The sequence below is a fragment of the Lolium perenne genome, chromosome 4 (genome assembly GCF_019359855.2).
Source record: "Lolium perenne isolate Kyuss_39 chromosome 4, Kyuss_2.0, whole genome shotgun sequence".
NCBI classification, from domain to species: Eukaryota; Viridiplantae; Streptophyta; class Magnoliopsida; order Poales; family Poaceae; genus Lolium; species Lolium perenne.
The window spans coordinates 253946123-253968837 of record NC_067247.2 but is presented as its reverse complement, the minus strand read 5'-3'; the positions used below and the strand labels follow the sequence as shown (position 1 = coordinate 253968837).

At 45.5% G+C, this 22715-nt stretch overlaps 1 long non-coding RNA gene across 2 annotated transcripts; it reads left to right on the top strand.

Moving 5' to 3' along the window:
* The first annotated feature begins 157 nt into the window (after positions 1-157).
* On the top strand, positions 158-3057 carry LOC127332236 (uncharacterized). 2 transcript variants are annotated; one of them, XR_011756765.1, is made up of 4 exons: positions 158-375; positions 465-889; positions 1387-1471; positions 2805-3057. It is a non-coding gene; the product is annotated as an uncharacterized lncRNA (long non-coding RNA). The 2 variants fall into 2 exon arrangements; XR_007870284.1 differs by having other exon boundaries at positions 1387-3057.
* The last annotated feature ends 19658 nt before the right edge of the window (positions 3058-22715 follow it).

Here is a 22715-nt window from a genome sequence, read left to right as displayed (position 1 = left end):
GCTCTCTCCTTTTCCCTCCCTTAAATCCCCTTCGAGCCGAAGCAAACCCTAGCCCTCTTCCATCCATGCCGCCGCCACCTACCTTCTTCCACTCTTTCTCCTTTCTCCTTTCTGTGAGCAAACGAAGGAGAAAAAGGCCTCACTGCCACCATCCTCTTCACCATGGCGCCGCCGCTCCAGGCTGCCCCTCGACGAGCCGAGGGCACCAGAAGATCCGCGTCGTCGTCCTCTCCATCTCTGTGCGAGGAATCAAGATGGGGCTCAGTAATTCGTGCGCAGTGTCGACGATTCTCCACGCTGGCCGTCATGCTTCTTCTTCAATTCTGGCCGCTCTCGTCCTCCTCTGGCCAAACCAAGCCCACCTCCGCACTCCTGGTAACATGGCGCACATCCTGGACCCCTCCTTCTTCCCCTTTCCTTCCTGGTTCTTGCTGCCGGTGTTGACCGTCATTTTTTTCCCGTAGATGCCGCCGTCGGCGATACTCCGGCGAGCTTCCGGCGCCAACACCACCACGTCCTGGTTCCTTGCGACACGGCGCAGCCCCGACGGCGTCTCGCCCGTCCCAGTTAGGCCGCTCCTGTCGTTCCCGTGGTCGACATGGTCTTGGCTGCCATGGACGTTCCTGATCAAGATCCCCGTCCTGGATGGTTTCAAAACCAAGCGTGTCCTCTCCTTGCCATGATCCAAGCCAACAGCTCGGTGGTAACATCCCTACTCCATCGTCTGTGAGATCCCAAGATCAAATCCTATGCCTGCGAATTGAAGCATCCTTTTTGTTCTGTGTTCGTTTCCAGATGGGCCTGTCGCAGATCTCCCCTGTGCAGCCCATTGCCCGCGCGTCCAGCAACATCCCGCCGTCTACGCGGTTCCGGCCCAGAAATATCGCAGGTTCAGCCCAGTTCGTCTCAGCCCTTTTTTCTGTTTTCTGGAAAATTGCAGAATGTGTTCAAATCTTGCATAATTCATATCTTTTAAACTGTAAATCAAAACACAACATTTTATATATGAAAATTGATCAGAAAAACATAAGGATAATGAATATGACATCCATACATCTGTTAGCATCTCGCATCATGATGCATCGTGGTAGTTTTGCATATTCACCTCACATATATACGGAGTATTTCGGATTTCCAACTAGGGATTTCCCCGCTCCGTTTAATATTGAAGTAGAGCACCCCTGCCATGTCTTAACATGCTAGTCAACACTTAAATTTGCCGGTAGAAAATGGAACTCCAACTCTAATTTGATTGTCCGGGGTTCCGACTCCGATTAAATTGGATAAGTTGCATCGCCGCATCATATTTGCCATGTCATGCATATCATCTTGATCATGCTGGTTCTTCTTCCGTAGTAGTAAGACTTGCACCCGTTGTTTGTCCAGCATTTGCTTCTTCCCGGATAGGATCGCGAAGTGGTGATGTGAGATACGACAGGATCCCCGGATGTCCCTCGGCAAGCTTTAACAGGCAAGCATTTCCCCTATACTCCTGCCCCTGCAGAAGTCGCTCACCTATTTTATTTTGCCTTCTCCCTCATGCTATCCTTAAGTTGCGTTCTTGTCACGTGTCCTTTCCACTTGTTACCTCAAGCAGCCCATATTGCCACCACCAACCACCAACCTCCTACAGCTATTGTTTTGGTTATCGAGTCTGCCTTGCGAGTCGTAGCGCATGCTAGTGTTGTTTATATCTTGTTACCATTATGTTTATCTCATCGGGTTATATGTTGGGGAATCATGACACATGCTACATGTTTATATCTGTTGAGGGAATCATGGTTACTTGTTAATAGTTGTTAAGCGGAGACATCGGTGGGTCAGTTGCTCGTTTTATGGCGGCTCACTTGTGTTTCTTTAAAGCTTAGGATCCGAGTTCTTGTTATCTGTTCCGAGACTGAGCGCTCTAACCACACGTGGGTATGTTTCTGGGTCTCCCCTCGACCACTGCCGGAAACTACAGCTTTGTCCAGCGACCACAACTAGTTTGCAATGTTTTACCATTTGTTGTTTGCGTGCATGCCAGCCTGTTACTTCTTTACTTTGGGAAGCCCCTGGGTGCCTTGTATCCCTTGTTTCTGGTATGCACGTATAGGTCGTGGAGCCTCTGCGAAGTGGTTTATCGCCCCAGTGTGTGTTTAAACCACCTAGCACGTTGACACACATAGCTAAGTCCGCTTCGGAGATACGGTCGGACTTCGATACGGGTTCAACTTAGTTAGGTGGCTTCCTGGACATTGTTGTCGTGAAGGAGAGTGCGAGTCGTGAAATCCACCTGTCGCAAGTGGGTTGATCGTGCGTGTGGGTACATTTGGGCAACCCCTGCAGGGTGTAAAATCTTATCGATAAGCCACGTCCGCGGTTATGGACGACTTGGAGCTGTATGACTCGATCATAGACAACTTACACCTGCTGTTTCAATCATAATAACTTGCATAGTAAGTTAGCACAACTCTAATAATAAATGGTTAAAACTTGACAACCGTGTGAGTGCCTTTGTAAGTACTTCTTGGCGAAGGGGGAACACCTCGGCTGTGTTATGTTTGCAGAGTATAGAACTGTTATTTACGCTCTCTCACCTTCTCTGATAGACGACTGTTGTAGAGTGTCTCTATAGGTTTTTAGTGCTTGCGCGCTGCCGCTTAACCCCACCATATTGCCTATGACGTTCCTCTTGCGTCCTGTAAGTCCCCTGCGTGCCTCAAGTACAAAGGACGACTGGTTGACGAATGCTTATACATCTTGAAGTCTTGTTAAGCACGAACCCGTACTTATTGCTGCTTCTACGGGATATAACCGGGCAGGTATGAAGACCGGTACGATGAAGGCGACGTTAGCAAGGTTACCCTTCCGGCTTGGCCTGGGTAGGGTTATGGACGCCACTGGTTATCTTCAGGACTCTTAGTCCAAATTTGTATCTTATCCGTACTCGGATGTATTTGATCTTCTGTATGATTTGGATCTTTGTATGTATCTATTTGTATCTTGACTCGTTGGAGTCGTTGTTGTAATATATCTGTATCTTGTGGGCTCTATTGTAATCCTGTTGTAATGTTACCTCTCGTGATTGATTCCACCCGCATCGCGTGCATGCTTCGGCGTGTACGAGGCGCTTGGTGGTGCGTCTCCTCAAATCGATATCGTGCGGATTTCGGCGGATTCGCTGGGAATCCTCATGGTACCGGTTTTGGGGCGTCACAACTGGTAAGTCCAGGGCCCCACAGTGCTGCCGTTCCCCCATCTTTGAATGACACTGTAAGTGTTTTTTTTTTACTTTTTTCCTTCTAATAATCCGTACCCAACAGCCCCTGAGCCGATAGTTAGGTGGTTGAAGCTGAGTACTGGCTTTGATAGTCTTGTGATATATTTTGACAAACTTTTTGCTTCTATCGTTGCAGCCAATTCATGCTGCAGTCGATATTGTGGTGGATTTCACTGATCAGTTCGTTCAAATGGAGGTGGAGAACGCTCGACTCAGCGAGGTTGCCAAGTCTTCGACTGAACAGCTGGAGAAGGCAAATAGGCTGGCAGCCGAAGCTCAAAAGGAAGCCGTAAGCTCGAACGAGGAGCTGAAGCTGCTGAAGAAGAAAATGAAGCAGGAAGAACAATTGAAGCTCGAAAGTCAGGCCCAAGCATACAAGAAAGAGGGTGTTCTCTGCAAATCCATCGAGAGCTTGCTAGGTAAATTCCTTTGCCTCTTTTATCTTTCCTTTCCTTCTGATGATTTATCTTTGTAATGAATTGTTCTCCGTAATACGTTTAGGTACTGCCGACATGCCTGTCGACCGTACCAACAGGTTTAGAGTTGGTTCCATGTCAGATGCCCTCTCTTTTGCCGTAGACACCGGTGAGCAAATTCAGGAGCTCTTGAAGAAGGCAAAGGGAGCCTTTTCAAAGTTATTCTTGTTGATGTTCCCAAAGCTGGACCAAGACAAAACTCTTGGGGAGCTTGTGAACACTTTCTTCGTCGACTCCGGCAGCGCCATCGAGGTATTAAAGCGTCACTCTCGTCTTTATGGAGCGGTTATTGATTTTAAACTTTTGATGGGGTATGGCTTCGAGTCCAATTTGGAGCGCTTGACTAAAGCGTTGCCAAGAATGATGATGGCTCACTCGTTGATCTTGGCCTCTTCAATGATTCGGCGCGCGTATGTGCAAGCCAGCTCCTTAAATTAGTCGACAATGAAAAGAAGAAAACTATGATACGTCTCCAACGTATCGATAATTTCTTATGTTCCATGCTACTTTATTGATGATACCTACATGTTTTATGCATACTTTATGTCATATTTATGCATTTTCCGGCACTAACCTATTAACGAGATGCCGAAGAGCCAGTTGCTGTTTTCTGCTGTTTTTGGTTTCAGAAATTGTGATGACCCGGCATACCACTGCATGGTGTAGTATGCAAGTCTGATAAAACACCAATGAAACACCGTTCCACTAGTATTATATCGCTCAGAGTGGTACAACAGAAACATATGCGGGTCCAAGGCATGTCTATAGAATTACAACACAGACTCTTTACAAAAGATCCACACAGCCTCCTACTTTACCATGAGGTAAAACTGCAAGTAAACTCCAGAAGAACGACTCGTAGTCTAGTCTTATCACGAACTCTATTTATAGAGTATTTAACTAGCTATAGAGGCTATGAATAGATTCTAGCTAAGTAGGAGCTAGGTTTAGGAAACTAGATCCCTTCTATGGCTAAACTAGGTTTTCTCCTTGTTGGATGTGGTATCTGACTCCTCTGACAGGGTCCTGTCTCTTGAAGTAGTTGTTGACTCCTGGGTCTTCGAGTTGCGCTGTAGATCCTCCTTCGATGCCTCCATATCTAAGCAGGGGATTTAAGAGTGGGATGAGTACGAGCGTACTCAACAAGTTCATTATAGGAAAGAGGTGTTTAATGCACTAGCTACAGCATTAAACCAGAAAGTCTAATACCAATGCAAGTTTTCATAACCATTTCTTCAAAAGGTTGCTTTTATTCAGAAGAACTATGTCCGTCAGCCTTCACCGGTTTACTAGAACTTCATGGAGCTCCTTTCCGGCAGCGTTCGCAGTTCCATATCCCGGAACAGGGAGTGACAGGTCACGGTTCTTTACACTCTGCAGAGGTGTGTTGCTTTACCCATAAGAGATCTTAACCTTGGTGCCAACCAAGCTGCAGGCTTGTCCACACTTCCTATGGTGTGAGGCCCGGTATAAGGTCTAGCCAATCATGTTCCTCCGCTACCTCGAACACCCACCCTTTGTTGCATGCCCCGATCCTGGGTCCTCGCCGGTCCCATTATTCCCACTCACGGGTGGACCCCGACCACGATGACAGTCTGGGATCAAACCAAACTCCTTCGCCGGTAGCTGCAACCCATCATAGACCGCAATACCGTGGGGACTTAAGGCTTCCCCAGCCAACCGCTTGTTCTTCGAGCGACAAGTGTCTACGGACTATGCCGTGGGGACTTAAGGCTTCCCCAGCCAACCGCTTGCCCTGACAGATACAAGTGTCTACGGTAAAGCGCATCCGTTGATGAACGAGAGGTGGAAACACTTTTGACTACTCCGTCCCACTCCGGATCTTATAATTGACACGGTTATTACGGCACAAGAATCACTGGATGACATTTGTTGTTTAATCCTAGATGGATATAAACCCTTGCAATGGAACCTCCACCATATCAACACAATCCATGGTTCCATTGCCCACCACATAGTCATATTCATAGTTATGAAAGTAGTGGTTTTAGTTTTTATGCAATAGTGATAATCATAGTACTGTGCAAGTAATTTGATAAAGATACTCAAATGGTATGAGCAAGTGATGAACTTGCCTTTCTCGACTGCAAGATTATGCAGGCAAGGTCTTCGATACGCAATAACTCCAAATTCTGAAATAGCATCATCGTCCGGTAAGGACGATGTTTAAAAGATTGGCAAGGATGCAATAATGCATAAGTATGAGATGCAATCGCTCTAAGCGTGACCTAACCCCGATGATTTAGGATTAGTGAGTGGTAATGATTAGTTCAGGGTGTGTTGCACTTTTAGAGTGATTCACAAACAAGGTTCTGATTCAGGGTTGTTTGTTTTTAGAATCATAAGCAGGTGGTAAATGCATAGTAACAATCATACACACCTAGGAATAGTAGTTGTATAATAAGTAAACAGCAGTTGTCAATTTTATGTCCTATAGTGCATGGTTGATGATTACTTATTATATAATTCGAAAGAATAACTTTTGAAGAACATGTTCTATAATGAAGAACGAGTATGATAATTATGGTTGTGGAGTTCTATAGTTTACTATGGTTTCCAACTAGTTTCTAGGGTAAGGATTTGATGGATCCCAACCAGGTTGGATTCATCAATAGCTAGAACTTGTAGGGTTGAGTTAAGCCTAAGCATCTTGAGCAATCTATTTTCTTCAAAAGAATAACTTTTGAAGAACATACTTCTTAAATACTAAGAAGTGTAATAATTAGGTTGAGGTTGTTTAGGTTTGCTATTTAATTCCCTAAGTAAAGATTGGTTGGTTCCTAAATAGGATGTTTGATAATTATCTAACACTAGTAGGGTTTAGTGGGTATGGTGTGTGATGCACAATTAATGGGCATGGTTGCTATTATGGTTCATCACAGGGGTGTGATGCTAAATATGGATAATTAAGGTTGTTGCCTCTAAGGATAGGAACTATAGTTGGTTCTATTTGATCATCTAGGTTTGATTAAGATGAATACATGGGATACTAATTTAGTATGATGGTTACTACATTTTATGTGATCAAGATAAACATTTAGAAGCTACTATGGTTCTATGAATGAAATCAAGATATCATGATCACATATTCTAACTTAGGTTTAGGTTCGGAAGCAATTTAGGGTTCACATGTAATAATGGAACTTAGGGTTCCTAATTGAATTAGGGTTTTAGGATTACACATGAAATGATGGGGTTGTAATATCAATCAATATGGAATGGGGGATTGCTATTTACCATATAGTTCTATGATTGATAACTTCAATTTAAATTTGAAGTATTAATAACTTGGAAAATAAAATAATATGGAATTTGGCATTTTATTATTTTAAACAATTAATAGTTAAGGTAATTATTAATTAAGGTTTTAAATCCTCCTAATAAGGATTTAATAAGTTAATAGCAAAGGAAAATTAATTTTTAATGTTTTCCTTATTTACTTTTTGGTTTTTTATTTATTTTAGGTAGTTTTCCTAATTATTGAATTTTAATTGCATTTTGGATTAAAAGAAAAGGCTTAATTAACAAGTATTAAATAATTGAATTATTATTAAAAATAAAAATTCCTTTTTATATTTTTATTGGATAGAGTTTTCTTTTCTAAGAATTTTAATATCTCATTTGTATTTTTCTGAATTATTATGAATTTTATATGAATTTGTAAAGTTGCAGTAATTAATAAATTGAAATTTTTAACAGAAATGACTAAGTGCACCCGGAATTCTACCCAAACAGTCACTGGCTGGTGGGCCAGTGACCAGGTCATCTGCCACGCAGGCATTGACCAAGGTCAAAATTGCCATGGTGGCAGAGGGGACTCCCTGCCGGTGGCATTGGCGACGATCGCCGGAGATTCAGACCCTCCCCCGATGATTGGAGACTACCATCCTCCTCAGCACGCGACAAGGAACTGATTGATGCTAGCGCCGCCAGCTAATGGTCACCGGAGGTTGACCGGCGGCGATGGTCTGCGGCGGTGGTTACGGTCGATCGACGAGAGGTATGCTACGGCATGTAATTGAACTTGGCGAGCATGCTAGGAGACTTAGAATCTCACCAGGAGTACGCTGAGCGTGACGGCGAGCTTAATGGCGGTCGGCATCGCCGGATTTCGTCATTGCCGGTGTCGGAGAAGACGAGGTCGTCGGCAACGATTCTGAGCGCGGCTGCTCGATTCTTTTTGCAAGATGAACAAGTCAAGGACGGTGGTCACGATGGCATCCACGGCGAGACTGGGGATGGTCTCTATCGACGGCGATGACCGGGGTCCGAGCGAGCTAGGGTTTTCATCTGAGAAGAAATTGGGCAAGGGAGAAAGAAACCGAGGCTAGGGCTCGTCGTGGAGCTTTTATATGGCGCCAGGGGTGCCTCGTCACGACGCCGAGCGAGGAGAGGACGCCAGCGAGAGGGAGAAGCAGAGCACGTTGTCGTGCTGTCCTCCATGCCGAAGGAGAGGATGAGGACGATCCCCCTCTCGTTGATATTTCAACGAAGGGGTATGGGCTGTTGTTGGGCTGGTGCTTGGGCCGTGGTGCTGGGCTGCTCGACGGGCTACACGGCCAGGTGAGCCTGGTAGGTTTTCTCTCTCTTTTTTTCAGTTTTTATTTTGTGTTTTTGAATTCAGTTTTGAATTCAAATCTATTTGCAGGTATTTGATAATTTGAATTTCATTAGGACTAAATAAAGGATCATTGTAACACTGAATTGTTTTTGAATGAGCATTTAATATATGTGAATCTTTATTGCAAATTTTAATTAAGCATGATTTATGCTCTCATTTTAATTTCCATTTATCTTGTGAATCAAATCTGTTTGGAAATATTGGAGTTGATACTTTCAACTTAAAGTATTTCCGAGGTTGTATTAGGATTTGACTTCCATTTGGGGAATTGGTCACTTGCACATGATCTTATGTGAATACTGGTTTGTTAAGATCTTGTAGGTTTAATTATAGCCCTATCTCAAGGTTAGCATTATTATTGTATTTTACTAGTACCTTGAAATACTTAGAGTAATTCTACTCTCATCATGGTTTGATCTTGGTTAATAGGTTAAGTGGTTGATCACCATACATATGGTTTCAATTATAAAATGTAGCACAAGATTTTGCTTATGTTCAAGAATTGAAGCATAAGATTTATTTGATGTGCAAATCTAGGGTTCCAGTGCTATTTACCTGACATAGGCATCCCAAATGGGCCTGCCGAAGATGGTACCCGGGGTTTACTGGAGGCCCACTACCCGAAGAATAAGAAGATCCGGGAGCCCAAGCTATATTAAGGAAAGTTAAGAGTTGTAATAGGAAGTGTTATTTGTAATCTGGCGGGATGAGTTAGAAACCGTCCCGGACTCTGTAACTTGTATAGCACGAATCCCTCGGCTCCACCTCCTATATAAAGGGGGAGTCGAGGGACGAAGAAGGAATCGAATCATTGTCTACAAACCCTAGTTTTCATAATCGTCGAGTACTTTTCGGCTGAAACCTTCGAGATCTACTTACCCTCTACTTCCAACTAAACCCTAGCCTACAATCCATAGGCATTGACAAGTTGATACCTTGTCAATTGGCGCCGTCTGTGGGAACTAGAGGCGTAAGGATCTGATCTCGATGGCACGCTCAAGATCTTCGACATCGTCAACCGCAAGCAACACAATGGATCGAGGTAAACAGATCGCTGCTGGTCTTGTCGATTTTGTTCCTCACCCACCCTCCCGTTTGGATGCATATGCGTATCTGGCGGAGCCCATGGAGATGACGTTCGGAAGGTTTCACTTTCGCGTCGAGAAGGAGGGATCGTATCGTGTCGAAATTCCGATTTCGTCGGGATCGTCGGCGGTCGATTCTGATTTTTCAAGCTATGCATCGTCAACCGAGTCAGGAGAAGAAGAAACTTCGGCGACACGCTACGTCAGCACCAGAGCAAGAGAGAAACTCGCCAAGATCTTCAGCGACATGTCGTTTGAGTCATCTGCGGACTCATATATAAGCAATGGCTCCAGCGATGTCGACAGCTATGACTTCATCGACAAATCTATCACAGTGGGCAAGGTCTTCATCAATCTCAACGATGATGTCACCAAACCCAACATAGATCTGAGTACAAAGTATCATCAGATTTATGCCATTGAAGATCAAGAGGAAACATCTGAGGCTTTCGACAGTCTGGGAAATCCATACGTCGATCCCTCCAATCTGCGACAAGGCCTGGGCAACAAATACGTCGGGCCAGAGCCGCGAGATAGAGTTCAACTTTCACAAGCAGCGTGGGACAGAGCCGCGAGAGCTATGAACGGTACAGAACCAATGGCTACCACGGCCACACCAGAGGAATTACAAGCATATCAATATAGGCTCGCACGAGCTGCCAGGGAATTGGAAAAACAGACAGCTGAGTTGAACAGGAGAAAGGAGGCAGCTTCTGCATCCAGCAGGAGAAGGGCAGATCTAAGTCGACAATCTAGAACTACGGGTGATAGCCACAGGGAGGCGCGGAACAGAGCAAGATCAAGGCTGCAACACATACCCGAAGCAGAAAGAGAGCACTTGGTCCAAAACCTCGACATGTCCTTCATGTCGATAGATACAAGAGGAAACATCATCCCTAAGACACCAGAGGCTGGGTATATGGCGACACATGCTTTTATCCTTGCATCTAAACCACCTCCAGGTGATCCAAGGGAAACACTGTACAATATGGCGGTAGCAGGAGTTGGAGCTATGGGGACAGCGTTTGTATCAGCGCCTCCCGAAGGAGCGGCAAGGCAAAATAGTCCACGACCTGCAGCAGCAACAGCGGCAGCACCTGAAGGACCAAGTGGAGCAAGGGACACAGCAGCACAAGCAAGGGTCGACAGAGCGCGGCAAAGCAGAAGGGATCATCGGCAATCTCCAGAACTTAACGACGAGGATATGTGCGGCTTACCATGCTTCACGAGGAGAGTCCGAAAAACTCGAGTCCCCTCAGGATTCAAGTTACCCGATAATTTCAAGAAGTTCGACGGCCTCCAAGATCCAGAGGATTGGCTAGTCGACTATCTGGAGACGGTGAAGCTGACAGGAGGAACCAGGGCAACAGCTATGCAAAGCATCCAGGTGCATTTGAGTGGAGCCGCACAATCTTGGATAAAGAAACTCACTCCAGGATCCATCGACAGCTGGGAAAGTTTCGAGGACGTGTTCGTCAAGAACTTCAGATCCACGTGCAAAAAACCCGCGTCGTTAGAAGAGTTGAGAGCATGTCGACAAAAGCCGGATGAGCCAATGAGAAAGTACATCCAAAGGTGGAATATCATCAAAAACTCGGCAGAAAATATATCTGATGAGAGAGCAATAGATGCGTTTGTCGCAGGAGTCAGGCGTGGAGATTTTGTCGAGGACTTGGGAAGGACCAATCCAAAGACAGTATCCGCGTTAATGGAGATAGCAAATAAATGGGCAGATGGAGAAGACGCTGTCCATAACAAACGGCACAGGTCGCCAGAGGAGGACCGTGGTCGAAACTATCAACCGAGGCGAAGATTTCCTCGGCAGTACGTAACTATGACGCTCCAGGACAAATTTCGGCAGGTTTTCGGACAAATACAGGAGGAAGCAACAGAGATGATTACCAGAGAAGCAATGAACAGCGAGGTGATAACAGGGATGATTCACGCAATAGGCAAAATAGCGGGCCTAGGTTCCCAAGGCCTTTCGTATCCCCTGAAGAGATGATGAATGGACCGTGCCAGATGCACTTTTTCCTCGACAGCAACGGTAAAAGACAGTCAGGGCACTTGCAGAAAGACTGTCGAAATTTTCAGGCAATGTTGCGGTATGCAGAGAACGCTAACGCGCGGGCAGCACAGAGAAATCCTCGAGAACCCAGAAGCGAGATTCACTTGCCGCCTCCTCCCGCGATTACAGAGGACAATCGGCATCAGCTCAGAATAGCGGCAGCACCTCCACCACCACCTTATGTTGATCCTAACTCCAACGGAGTAGTGTCGATGATTCAGAAAGGAAGGCCGTCCAATAGAGCTCAGAAAGTAATCTCACGACAGGTGTTTATGGCAGAGAAAATGCCTCCACCAACAGTTAAGTACCTTAATTGGTCAGGACAAGATATCGGCTTCACAATAGCAGATCATCCGCAGCAAGTTCCTCGACCAGGGCAGTCAGCACTTATCCTGCCAGCAGTTATCGCGGGATTTGATGTCTCTCGAGTGTTCATAGACGGCGGCAGCAGCTTAAACCTTATGTATGCAGATACATTGAGGAAGATGAACATATCCCTAGCAAACTTGAAACCAACAGACACAAGGTTCCACGGCATCACACCGGAGAAACCAAGTTATCCTTTGGGGAAGATCAATCTCGACGTTCAATTTGGGACCCGAGAAAATTATAGAATCGAGAGGCTCGAATTTGAAGTCGTGGATTTTCCGTCGCAATACCACGCTCTGTTGGGACGACCAGCATATGCTAGATTTATGGCGGTGCCACACTATACATACCTGTTGTGGAGGATGCCCGGACCAAAGGGACCAATCACAGTCAAAGGAAGCTTTGCCTTAGCCGATAAGTGCGACAAGGATTTTCACCGGCTGTCAGAAACTTTCGGGATGCAAGCTGAGTACTTAGCGTCAAAAAGCATGACTGATTACGACGTACTGCCAGACGTTGGAAGGCCAAACAAAGAATCAACTTTCAGTACCGAGAAAAATTCAAAAGAAGTGCAGATTCACCCGACAGACCCGAAAAAGACGACATCTATCGCAAACGACATGGATATCGCATAGGAAAGCGCGCTCGTCGAGTTCCTCCGTGAGAACTGGAAAATCTTCGCATGGTGTCCAGCTGACATGCCAGGAGTACCCAGGGAACTTGCCGAGCACCACCTAAACTTGGATCCAGTAGCGAGACCAATCAAACAACCTTTGCGGCGTTTTTCGGAACCAAACCGCAAGGCCATGCTGTCAGAAATCAATCGACTACGAGAAGCTGGTTTTATCAAAGAGATATTCACAGAAGCCACATGGGTAGCAAACCCAGTGCTGGTGCCGAAGAAAAACACTAAGGTCCTTCGCATGTGCGTCGACTTTACGTGTCTCAATAAACATTGTCCAAAGGATCACTTTCCCCTCCCGAGGATCGATCAAATTATCGACTCCACGGCTGGATGTGAACGTCTTTCCTTCCTGGATGCATATTCTGGTTATAACCAGATCAGATTGAAAGAAGAAGATGAAGTAAAGACCGCGTTTATTACACCTTACGGCGTGTTTTGCTACAGAACAATGCCCTTCGGTCTAAAAAATGCGGGAGCAACATATCAGAGAATGATGCAGAAGTGTTTGGCGACACAGATCGGAAAAAACGTGCAAGTATACATCGACGATGTCGTCATAACGTCAAAAAAGGGGACAACACTGATCGAGGATCTCAAAGAAACTTTTGACAACCTCGACAAATTCTGCCTGAAGCTGAACCCGACGAAGTGTTCCTTTGGCGTCCCAGCAGGAGAACTTCTGGGGTTTCTAGTCTCAGCAAGAGGGATTGAAGCAAATCCCGACAAAATACAAGCTATCGTAACAATGAGGAAGCCAACAAAGTTGAAGGAGATACAACAGCTAACGGGGCGAGTCGCAGCTTTGAGCAGATTCGTCGCTAGGCTGGGAGAAAAAGCGTTACCATTCTACGCTCTGATAAAGCAAGGAGATAAATTCCAGTGGAACGAAGAAGCCGACAGAGCTTTCGAGGATTTGAAGCGCACAATCTCGACACCACCAATTTTGGTGGCGCCAAAAGAACGGGAACCCCTCCTGCTGTATATCGCAGCCACGCCCCAAGTGGTGAGCACGGTGCTAGTTGTCGAAAGGGAAGAAGAAGGAAAACTCCATGGCGTGCAGAGGCCAGTATACTTCGTCAGCGAAGTTTTATCACCTTCAAAACAAAGGTACCCTCAGTACCAAAAGATAGCATATGGAGTGTTCACAACAGCACGAAAATTGCGCCACTATTTTTCGGCACACCCGATCATAGTGGTCAATGAAGCTCCCTTGTCAAATATACTGAACAATCCAGAAGCTACGGGTCGTGTCTCCCTTTGGGGAATAGAACTTTCCCCTCGGGACATCACGTATGAAAAAAGGAAAGCAATCAAGTCGCAAGTACTGCCGGACTTCATCGCAGAGTGGATGGAGTTGCAAAACACAGGACCTCCAGACTTGTCGAGAACCTGGACCATGAACTTTGACGGGTCCAAAAGACTAGATGGAGCTGGCGCAGGAGTAGTACTCATATCACCTGAAGGCGACAAGTTGAAGTACATCCTTCGGATGACGTTCCCTAACGCATCCAACAATGAAGCAGAATATGAGGCTCTCATACACGGGATGAAGATGGCGAAAGCCTGCGGTGCAACTCGACTAAAAATCTTTGGCGACTCACAGTTGGTGGCTCAGCAAGTTATGAACCAATGTGACGCAGTCAATGATAGCATGATGGCATACAAGGAGGTGTACAACGAGCTCGAGAAGTTGTTCGATGGATGCGAAGTAAATCATATTAGTAGATTGAGCAACGACGAAGCCGACGTTCTTGCAAACATCGGGTCGCAATGCCTTGCAGTCCCGCCAGGTGTATTCTGGGAAGAGATAACAGAGAGATCCATCAAGTCGACAAAATCAAAAAAGAAGGAGAAGAAACCCTCGGGGGCTACCAAGGAAAAGCAAGAGGAAGAAGAAGAAGATCAGGACCTGGTCATGGTGATACAGATACCGTGGATGCAGCCGTACATATCATACATCCTCAGGAAAGAAATACCCGACGATCCAGTTGAGGCAAGACGAGTAATTCGACGCTCCAAAGCTTTCACGGTGGTCAAAGGAGAATTGTATAAGCGAAGTATTTCAGGCGTCTTGCAAAGGTGTGTTACACCCGAAGAAGGAAGAATAATTCTGAAGGACGTACACGAAGGAATATGTGGCCACCACGCAAGTAGTCGAGCTATTGCAGCCAAGGTTTTTCGGGCAGGATTCTACTGGTTGACAGCAATCGAGGACGCCAAGGACATAGTAAGAACTTGCGACGCGTGTCAAAGGTTTGCCGCAAAACCTCACTCTCCAGCAGCAGAGCTAGCACCAATACCATTGTCATGGCCCTTTGCTCAATGGGGACTTGATATGGTGGGCAAGTTACACAAATCCTGGCCAGGAGGAAAGGAGTATATGCTAGTAGCTGTCGACAAATTTACAAAGTGGATAGAGGCGAAGCCGATAAATTCACCAGACGGAGCATCCGCAGTAAAATTCATAAAAGGCCTCGTCTTCAGATTTGGAGTGCCCCACAGCATCGTCACAGACAACGGCAGTAACTTCACATCCCGAGAATTCAAAGATTATTGCGAAGAGGTGGGTATCAAGTTGCACTTTGCGTCAGTTGCACATCCTCAAACCAATGGGCAAGTCGAGAAAGCCAATGGCATCATCTGCAATGGCATCAAGAAACGCTTGTTAGGACCACTGGAGAAAGCTCGACATACCTGGCCGTAAGAACTACCAAGTGTGTTGTGGAGCATCCGAACAACACCAAACACAAGCAACACAAGAAACTCCGTTTTCTTGGTTCATGGAGCAGGCGATATTACCAATCGAGATAGAGCACAACTCTCCACGCGTCGTCAAATACGACGAAGAAGTGTCGAGAAAAGCGCTAGAAGATGATGTCGACGCACTTGATGAAGCTCGAGATGAAATCTTGTCTCGGGTAACCAAATACCAACAGACTTGAAGAATTACCACGATCGACGTTTGCGGCCAAGATCTTTCCAGGTGGGAGACTTAGTTCTTCGGCTCACGCAAAAAAGTCATGAAAAACTCGAGTCACCGTGGCTTAGCCCTTACATTGTCACGGAAGTAATCGGAGGAGGAGCATACAGGATAAAGGACAAGAAGACAGGGGTGGAGGAGCCAAACCCCTGGAACGTGGCGCAACTCAGGCGGTTCTATGCCTAGAGTCGAAATATAGTCCTTGTAAAACTTCAATGTACTGAAACGCCCGCGAGTTTTCAGACGCACTCTTTTCCTTTTTCGGGGCACCGAGTGGGGCCGGGAAAGGTTTTTAATGAGGCGGGCTCGCGGTGCTGCAATATAATAAAGATAGTGTCAATATACCTTTCTCTTTATCGACATATTCAAAGTCTTCGCTCCGACGAATTTCAATACAGTTCATCAAAAAAGAAAAAACCTTGCCTTGGTATTAAAATACCTCGTGAGTCAGTAAAAATACAAAATAGTACTCAATAAAGAAGCTCGGGGGCTCATATTCGCCATAAATACATAAATGCCTTGGTTCAAAACCTCGCAATATACAAATACAGTAAAGAGTCACCGAAATACTCGGGGGCTAGACAAACATACAAATATAATGATTGCTTCACAATATAATCACAGTCATGGGTTACAAAGAAGAATTATCTACAGGAGGAAAATAACTAGTCTTGATTCAGTATGTCATCAAGGGTAACTCTGTTTTCTTCAGGAGCAGCGCCAAGAAAATCAGCATAGTGACCATCGGCAAAAAAGTCGGCGTCCATCCGAAGAAGGTCTTCAATCATTTCTTCGGCTACAGGCGAAACCTTCGTGTTAATTCGGTCAATACCAACTCTTCGACGTTTTACCTTCTGATGAACTTTCGCGACAACTTGGGTAAGGTCAAGATTTGAGTGGCAGATCTGGAGCATGATAAGAGCAAATCTGGCGCCAGCTACCAGTTGAGCTTTGACAAAATCATGGATACTGCGAGCATCCTTGAATCTTTCCATCAATTCAGGAAGAGTTTTTGGTTGGACGTTCCGAGGAAACATGGAGTTGTAAACCATGGACAAGGTCTTGGTACAGAAGTCAAGGAAATCGCGAGTTTGAGAGGTGCGATCTTGAAATCTGACAATTTGGCGGGTCCTCTCTGGGGTAGCCCAAAACAAAGAACCATGGTCCAGGGAAAGGTTAACAAGGAGGTTCGTCCTAGCATTTACCCTCTCTTCCTCGGCAGCAGCATCAGTAAAGGAACCTATCAAAACAACGAAGTGGAAACCTTTAAGAGACATAGCATGAAAATGAAAGATATCGGAGGATGAAACAAGCATACCCGACATATCTGCACTGGCCTCATTCATTAATTCGAGCATGAAATTTTCTCGAGTAGTTGCCTTTTCAGCCTCGGAAGCAGCAATTTCCTTAGCAGCCACGGCCTCGCGAGCTTGCTGAAGAGCAATTTTTTCGGCTTCAGATGACTTACGAGATTGCTCCATCATCACAAGTGTTTGCTTCTTCGCATACTGAAGTTGCTGTCGAAGTTCATCCAGTTCTTGCAACAAGGTATCGTCGACAGGTGCAGTATCAGCAAAAGCTCTCCTCGAGCGAGAAGAAGAAGGCGAAATATTGGGAGGAGCGGAAGATGGAGTATAGTTATCAAATATCAACTGAAATTTAAACAAGACAACATCAAACAGCAAGCAAAGATAGAGTTTTTCATTAATTTCTCGGAATAATTACAAAGGCATTACAGAAGAGCTAAGGAAGTACGTGTCGCCAAATGACTACTTTGGCGACAAGAGCAAAAGAAACATAGAAAGAAAAACAAAGGCATGCAACTAGACCTCCGGCCTTGATGAGCTAGGAGTCGACGCTGGTTTAATCCCGAGATAGGCCAAGATCTTCTTTGTATTGGGCTTGGCTGCCTTAATCAGCGACTTCCACCTTGATTGCTCTATCTGCTCGGTGTCGCCAACTTTCATCCAGTCAATAGTCTGTTGACTGTCAGCAACCAAAGCGACAGTGTTTTCAACGGCAACCTTCATATTTTCTTGGCGCATCTTCAGTCCAAGGTCTTCCGGTGAATTGAACATCTTGGCAAGGTTAAGGAAAGTCGCGGGCTCCTCTTTCTTCGGGAAGAAGTAGGGGAACAATGCCGACAATACCGCATTAGCATTTGACACGCCCTCACGAATCTCGGACCCATGAAGCTCCAGATAAGAAAGTGCGTCAAGGAGAGGGTCATCGACAGGATTCGTCAGATCAAAGTCTTGGTTTGTTTGGGCTGTCAAGGAAACAAAGCGTTGGTCAAGCAACAAGAAACAATGATTCTCATAAAAATAGAAGGGGTCAGCAATATTACTGAAAGTGCGGCGACTTTGGGTTTTCAGGCGCTTGAGGATCCCTTGTTCACGAGAAGCTTGCGCAGCTTTGTGCTCGTCTAAGGCAGATGTAGCATCCTCAAGTTTTTTCTGCAGATCCTCGACACCAGCAGCTTTCGCCTTGGCTTCATCAGCTTCAGCCTTGGCTCCGCTAGCAGCGAGTTCGGCTTTCTTGCGAGCCGCTTCACTTTGCTCAAGTTTTTGAGCAAGTGCGTCGGCACGTTCGTTGGCCTCTGCAAGCTTCTCTGTCGAGATATGAAAAAAAGAGAGAAGAAAGATCAAAAATCGCGACAAGCAACAGGAGCAAAAAGTCAAGGAAAAATGGCAAGTATAAAAGTCGTTACCTTCGGCTCTGTTAGCATATTCACGGTACCCAATAAATTGGGATCCGATGCGGAGAAGCTCTTTGATCATGGGCTATTCAAGACGAACACAGCAAGAGAAACATCGGCATGAAAAAGAGAGTGAAGGCGTAAAAAAACAAAATAAGGAAAATATAGATGTCGACAAGCTTACATCATCTAAGAGCAGAGTCGACGAACTGCCCAACTGAGGGGCAGGTTCAACAATCTTTTCAACCCTTGACCTTTTTGGTGAAGGAGCAAGGGGGCTTGCTGGTGGAGTTGTGGTGACGACGTTTTGTTGAGGAGGCGAGGTTTCTTCTCCTTCAACTAGCGTGTCTGAGGCAAGTACAGTACGTGACGTGCTTGTCCGAGGAGCCACGTCAGTAGTTGGTACTTCTTCCTCGTCATCACTGTTGATCAAAAAATCGGCAGCATAAAAAGCAAGGCAAGATAAATATTTCGAGTACAAAAATAGGGAGAAATAAAGACGACTTACGAGCTGACGAGGGATTCAATATAAGGATCATAAGCTGCCTTCGGATGAGAAGGAACAACTTCTTCAGCCTTAGAGGTGCCAGAATCCTCGGCATCATTCCTTTTCCTTTTGTTCCTTGGAGAAACAGCAGGAGGAAGGGATTGCGTCGACTCACTGGCTTCAGACTCAATTTCTTTTTCACGGGAAGCCGCAGATTTGTGAGAACCCGCGACTTCACTTTCGGGAATAGAAGAACCTTGAGTATCTTCGGCAACGATAGCCTGTTCTTCGACTTCTCCATCCTCAGGAAGAGGAGGAAGGGAAGTCATAGTAGGATGGTTCTGTAAAAAATAATGACAAAAGGAAAATTAAAGAGATACCAATACAATGAGATGCAGAGAAAGTGCGGAACAAGACAGAAACTCGAGAAGACAAAATACCTCGGGGAGTGGATTGGCGGAGCTGTATGGTTCCACGCGACAAGAGGAAGGAATAGGGTCCTTACCCAGGCGAGAAACTCTTCGAATCAACTTCTCCAAGTCTTTTGCAGAAAGATCACTGGAGATTCTGTTGGCGTCGTTTTCACCAGAATATGTCCAAAGGGGATTTTTGCGAGCCTGAAGAGGCTGCACTCTAATCCTAAGGAAGTAGGCAGTGATTTGAACACCAGACAGCTCTTTGCCTCGAGTGTTTTGAAGCTGATGAATACGAGACATGAGTGCCTCTGTCGCCTTTTTCTCTTCTTCGGAAGCTTCGGCATCCCAGGAGCGGCGACGCTGAATTCTGGCACTTCCGTCGAAAGGAATTATGTTGTGTTCAACAGAGTTGGCGCTTTCTTCGTGAATGTAGAGCCACTTTTTGCGCCATCCTTGGACAGAATCAGGAAATTTGACGTCGAAATAATCGACATCAGTTCGGACACAGATAACAACGCCGCCTATGTTATAGGTGACGTTGTGGGAGCCATTGCGGCGGAGGCAGAAAATGCTTTTCCACAGAGCCCAATTAGGAGGGATTCCGAGGAAGCATTCGCAGAGTGTGATGAAAATAGAAATGTGGAGGATGGAATTGGGGGTCAACTGGTGCAGTTGAATCCCGTAAACAAAAAGAAGGCCGCGGAGGAAATCATGAATTGGGGCCGAAAGGCCGCGGATGAGGTGATCAACGAAACTAACCAGGTACTCCATGGGAGGATTGGGGTAGCTTTCTTCGCTGGGAAAGCGGATGGCGTCTTCCTTCTTCATGAGGCCAAGCCTCTTCAGCATGTTGGTGTCCTGGTTGGAGATTTTAGATCTCTCCCACTCAAGATCCTCGGCGGCCATCTTGGATTCCGGAGTACTGTGGCGAGTGAGTCGCGTGCGTGGTGGCATCAACGGCAATGGGCAGAGCAATGCTCGTGAGTGCGGAAGATCAGAGAGAGTTGGGCGCAGAGGAAGCTTTTGCGAAGAGGAACAGATGAGCGGCGCAAGCGAGGGAGCGAACGGAGGTTGAAGAAAGGTTTATATAAGAATCGGGTGAAGCAGTGCGCCGTTGGATGAAGAAATCGTGTGGTGAAAAAAAGATCTTCTAGATACAAGGGTAAAAAGGTATTTTTACTGAGATAGGCGTTACCGTACGTGCGCCAGAAAAAGCGGAGGACGTGTGTCCCCCACTTGCACGACGTGTCAACATGGTGGAAACAATGGACCCACAAGGCAGAAAAATCAAGACTACTAACAGAGATGAAGCAATTTTGTTTAAGGGAAGCATGTCGACAAGAAAAATAAAAGAAGATTGGCGACAGGAGGAATTATTAAATACTTCGGGAGCCTTTGATCAAATACAAGTTTTTGCCCAAACGCTCGGGGGCTACTTCGATAAAAAGTAAAATTTCGAGTATGGCAATATAGAAATTGCGGGAGCCTACAACCAAGCACAAGTCCTTGGTTGTAGCCTCGGGGGCTACTCCCATCGGGAGCGCTGTTCGCGCACCCGAGAGATAAAAAAAGAAGAGAGAGATCATATTGGGAAATAATGACAATATAGCGACAAGGTGGACTAAAATGTCGAGCCTACAACCAAGCACAAGTTCTTGGTTGTAGCCTCGGGGGCTACTCCCATCGGGAACGCTGTTCGCGTGCCCGATGAAATTAACAAAGGAAAAATAGAAAAGCAAGAGAGTATATTTCGAGTTATAACTAACTCTACATATACTCCCATCGGGAGAGCAATATAAATCATATTTGACTCGATAAAATGTGCCATTCCAACAGCCGGAAAAGCACTCGACAATATATTCTCAGAACGCCAAAGTTGCGATCAATTTCTGAATGCCGCAAATTTGCGAAGGTAAGACCCCAGATCCGTTCTGCTGGGCGTGGCATCGCCGAAGACTGCGCTCTGCTACTTTTATCCGTATCAACAGATACGAAGAAAAATCCTAACGGACGCGTTAGGTACCCGATAAATTTGACTGGGACTCGACAGAATGGTAAGACCTTAAGCGGCACCTGTCGAAGTTTACACCAGTATCCCGAGATCATGTCCAGGGACGGGATTTTGAAGTAGGTTTTTGCGGATTGCCACTAGAGCAGTTAACTAGTACCTGATCCGTCAGATGAACTAGCCCCAACTACCATTATCCCTGTACAATATAGAATTTTATGTGAGGAAATATAAAAAAAAAGTTAAAGCTTTCGAATAAAAATAAACAGTGGAGATTTTCCCTGATTCTACGATTCAAGCAAAATCTCGGGGGCTACTGACATAGGCATCCCAAATGGGCCTGCCGAAGATGGTACCCGGGGTTTACTGGAGGCCCACTACCCGAAGAATAAGAAGATCTGGGAGCCCAAGCTATATTAAGGAAAGTTAAGAGTTGTAATAGGAAGTGTTATTTGTAATCTGGCGGGATGAGTTAGAAACCGTCCCGGACTCTGTAACTTGTATAGCACGAATCCCTCGGCTCCACCTCCTATATAAAGGGGGAGTCAAGGGACGAAGAAGGAATCGAATCATTGTCTACAAACCCTAGTTTTCATAATCGTCGAGTACTTTTCGGCTGAAACCTTCGAGATCTACTTACCCTCTACTTCCAACTAAACCCTAGCCTACAATCCATAGGCATTGACAAGTTGATACCTTGTCATTACCTAATGACACATAGGTTGAATCTTAATTGAGGTTTAGGTTTTATTTGTGATCACCCAAGTGATACACAAACTAGGGTTGAGATTTAATTCTGGGTTGTAGAGATGAGATGACACCATATTGTATGTGCTAGGGTTTAATCTCCCCTAACCATGATAAGGTGGTTGATTACTTAACATTTTATGTTCTCCTCTAGTTACTATGATATTGAGAATTGGTTTTATCTTCTACCAATTTGGCTTCTATTATTAACCTCAATTTATCATTTAAGTAACTACATTGGTTATAGTTCTTTTTATAGTTAACTTTGGTCATATGGATATATGGTTTCTCACCATATAAAGCATAGAGTTTAACTCTAAGGTTTTCTTAGGTTGTTTAATTTCTGAAGTATGGATATGGTAGGATTCTACTTATGATCACTGATACGTCTCCAACGTATCGATAATTTCTTATGTTCCATGCCACATTATTGATGATATCTACATCTTTTATGCATACTTTATGTCATTATTATGCGTTTTTCGGAACTAACCTATTGACAAGATGCCGAAAGGCCAGTTGCTGTTTTCTGTTGTTTTTGGTTTCAGAAATCCTAGTAAGGAAATATTTTCGGAATCGGACGAAATCAACACCGGAGATCTTATAATTCATGGAAGCTTCCAGAGCACCGGAGAAAGGCCAGAGGGGAGCCAGGGGGGCCCCACCCCATAGGGCGGCGCGTCCCAGGGGGGGCGCGCCCCCTAGTGTGTGGGCACCCCGTGGCCCCTCCGACTCTGACTCTTCGCCTATTTAATCGTCCCTGACCTAAAACCTCGACTCAGTTCGACGAAA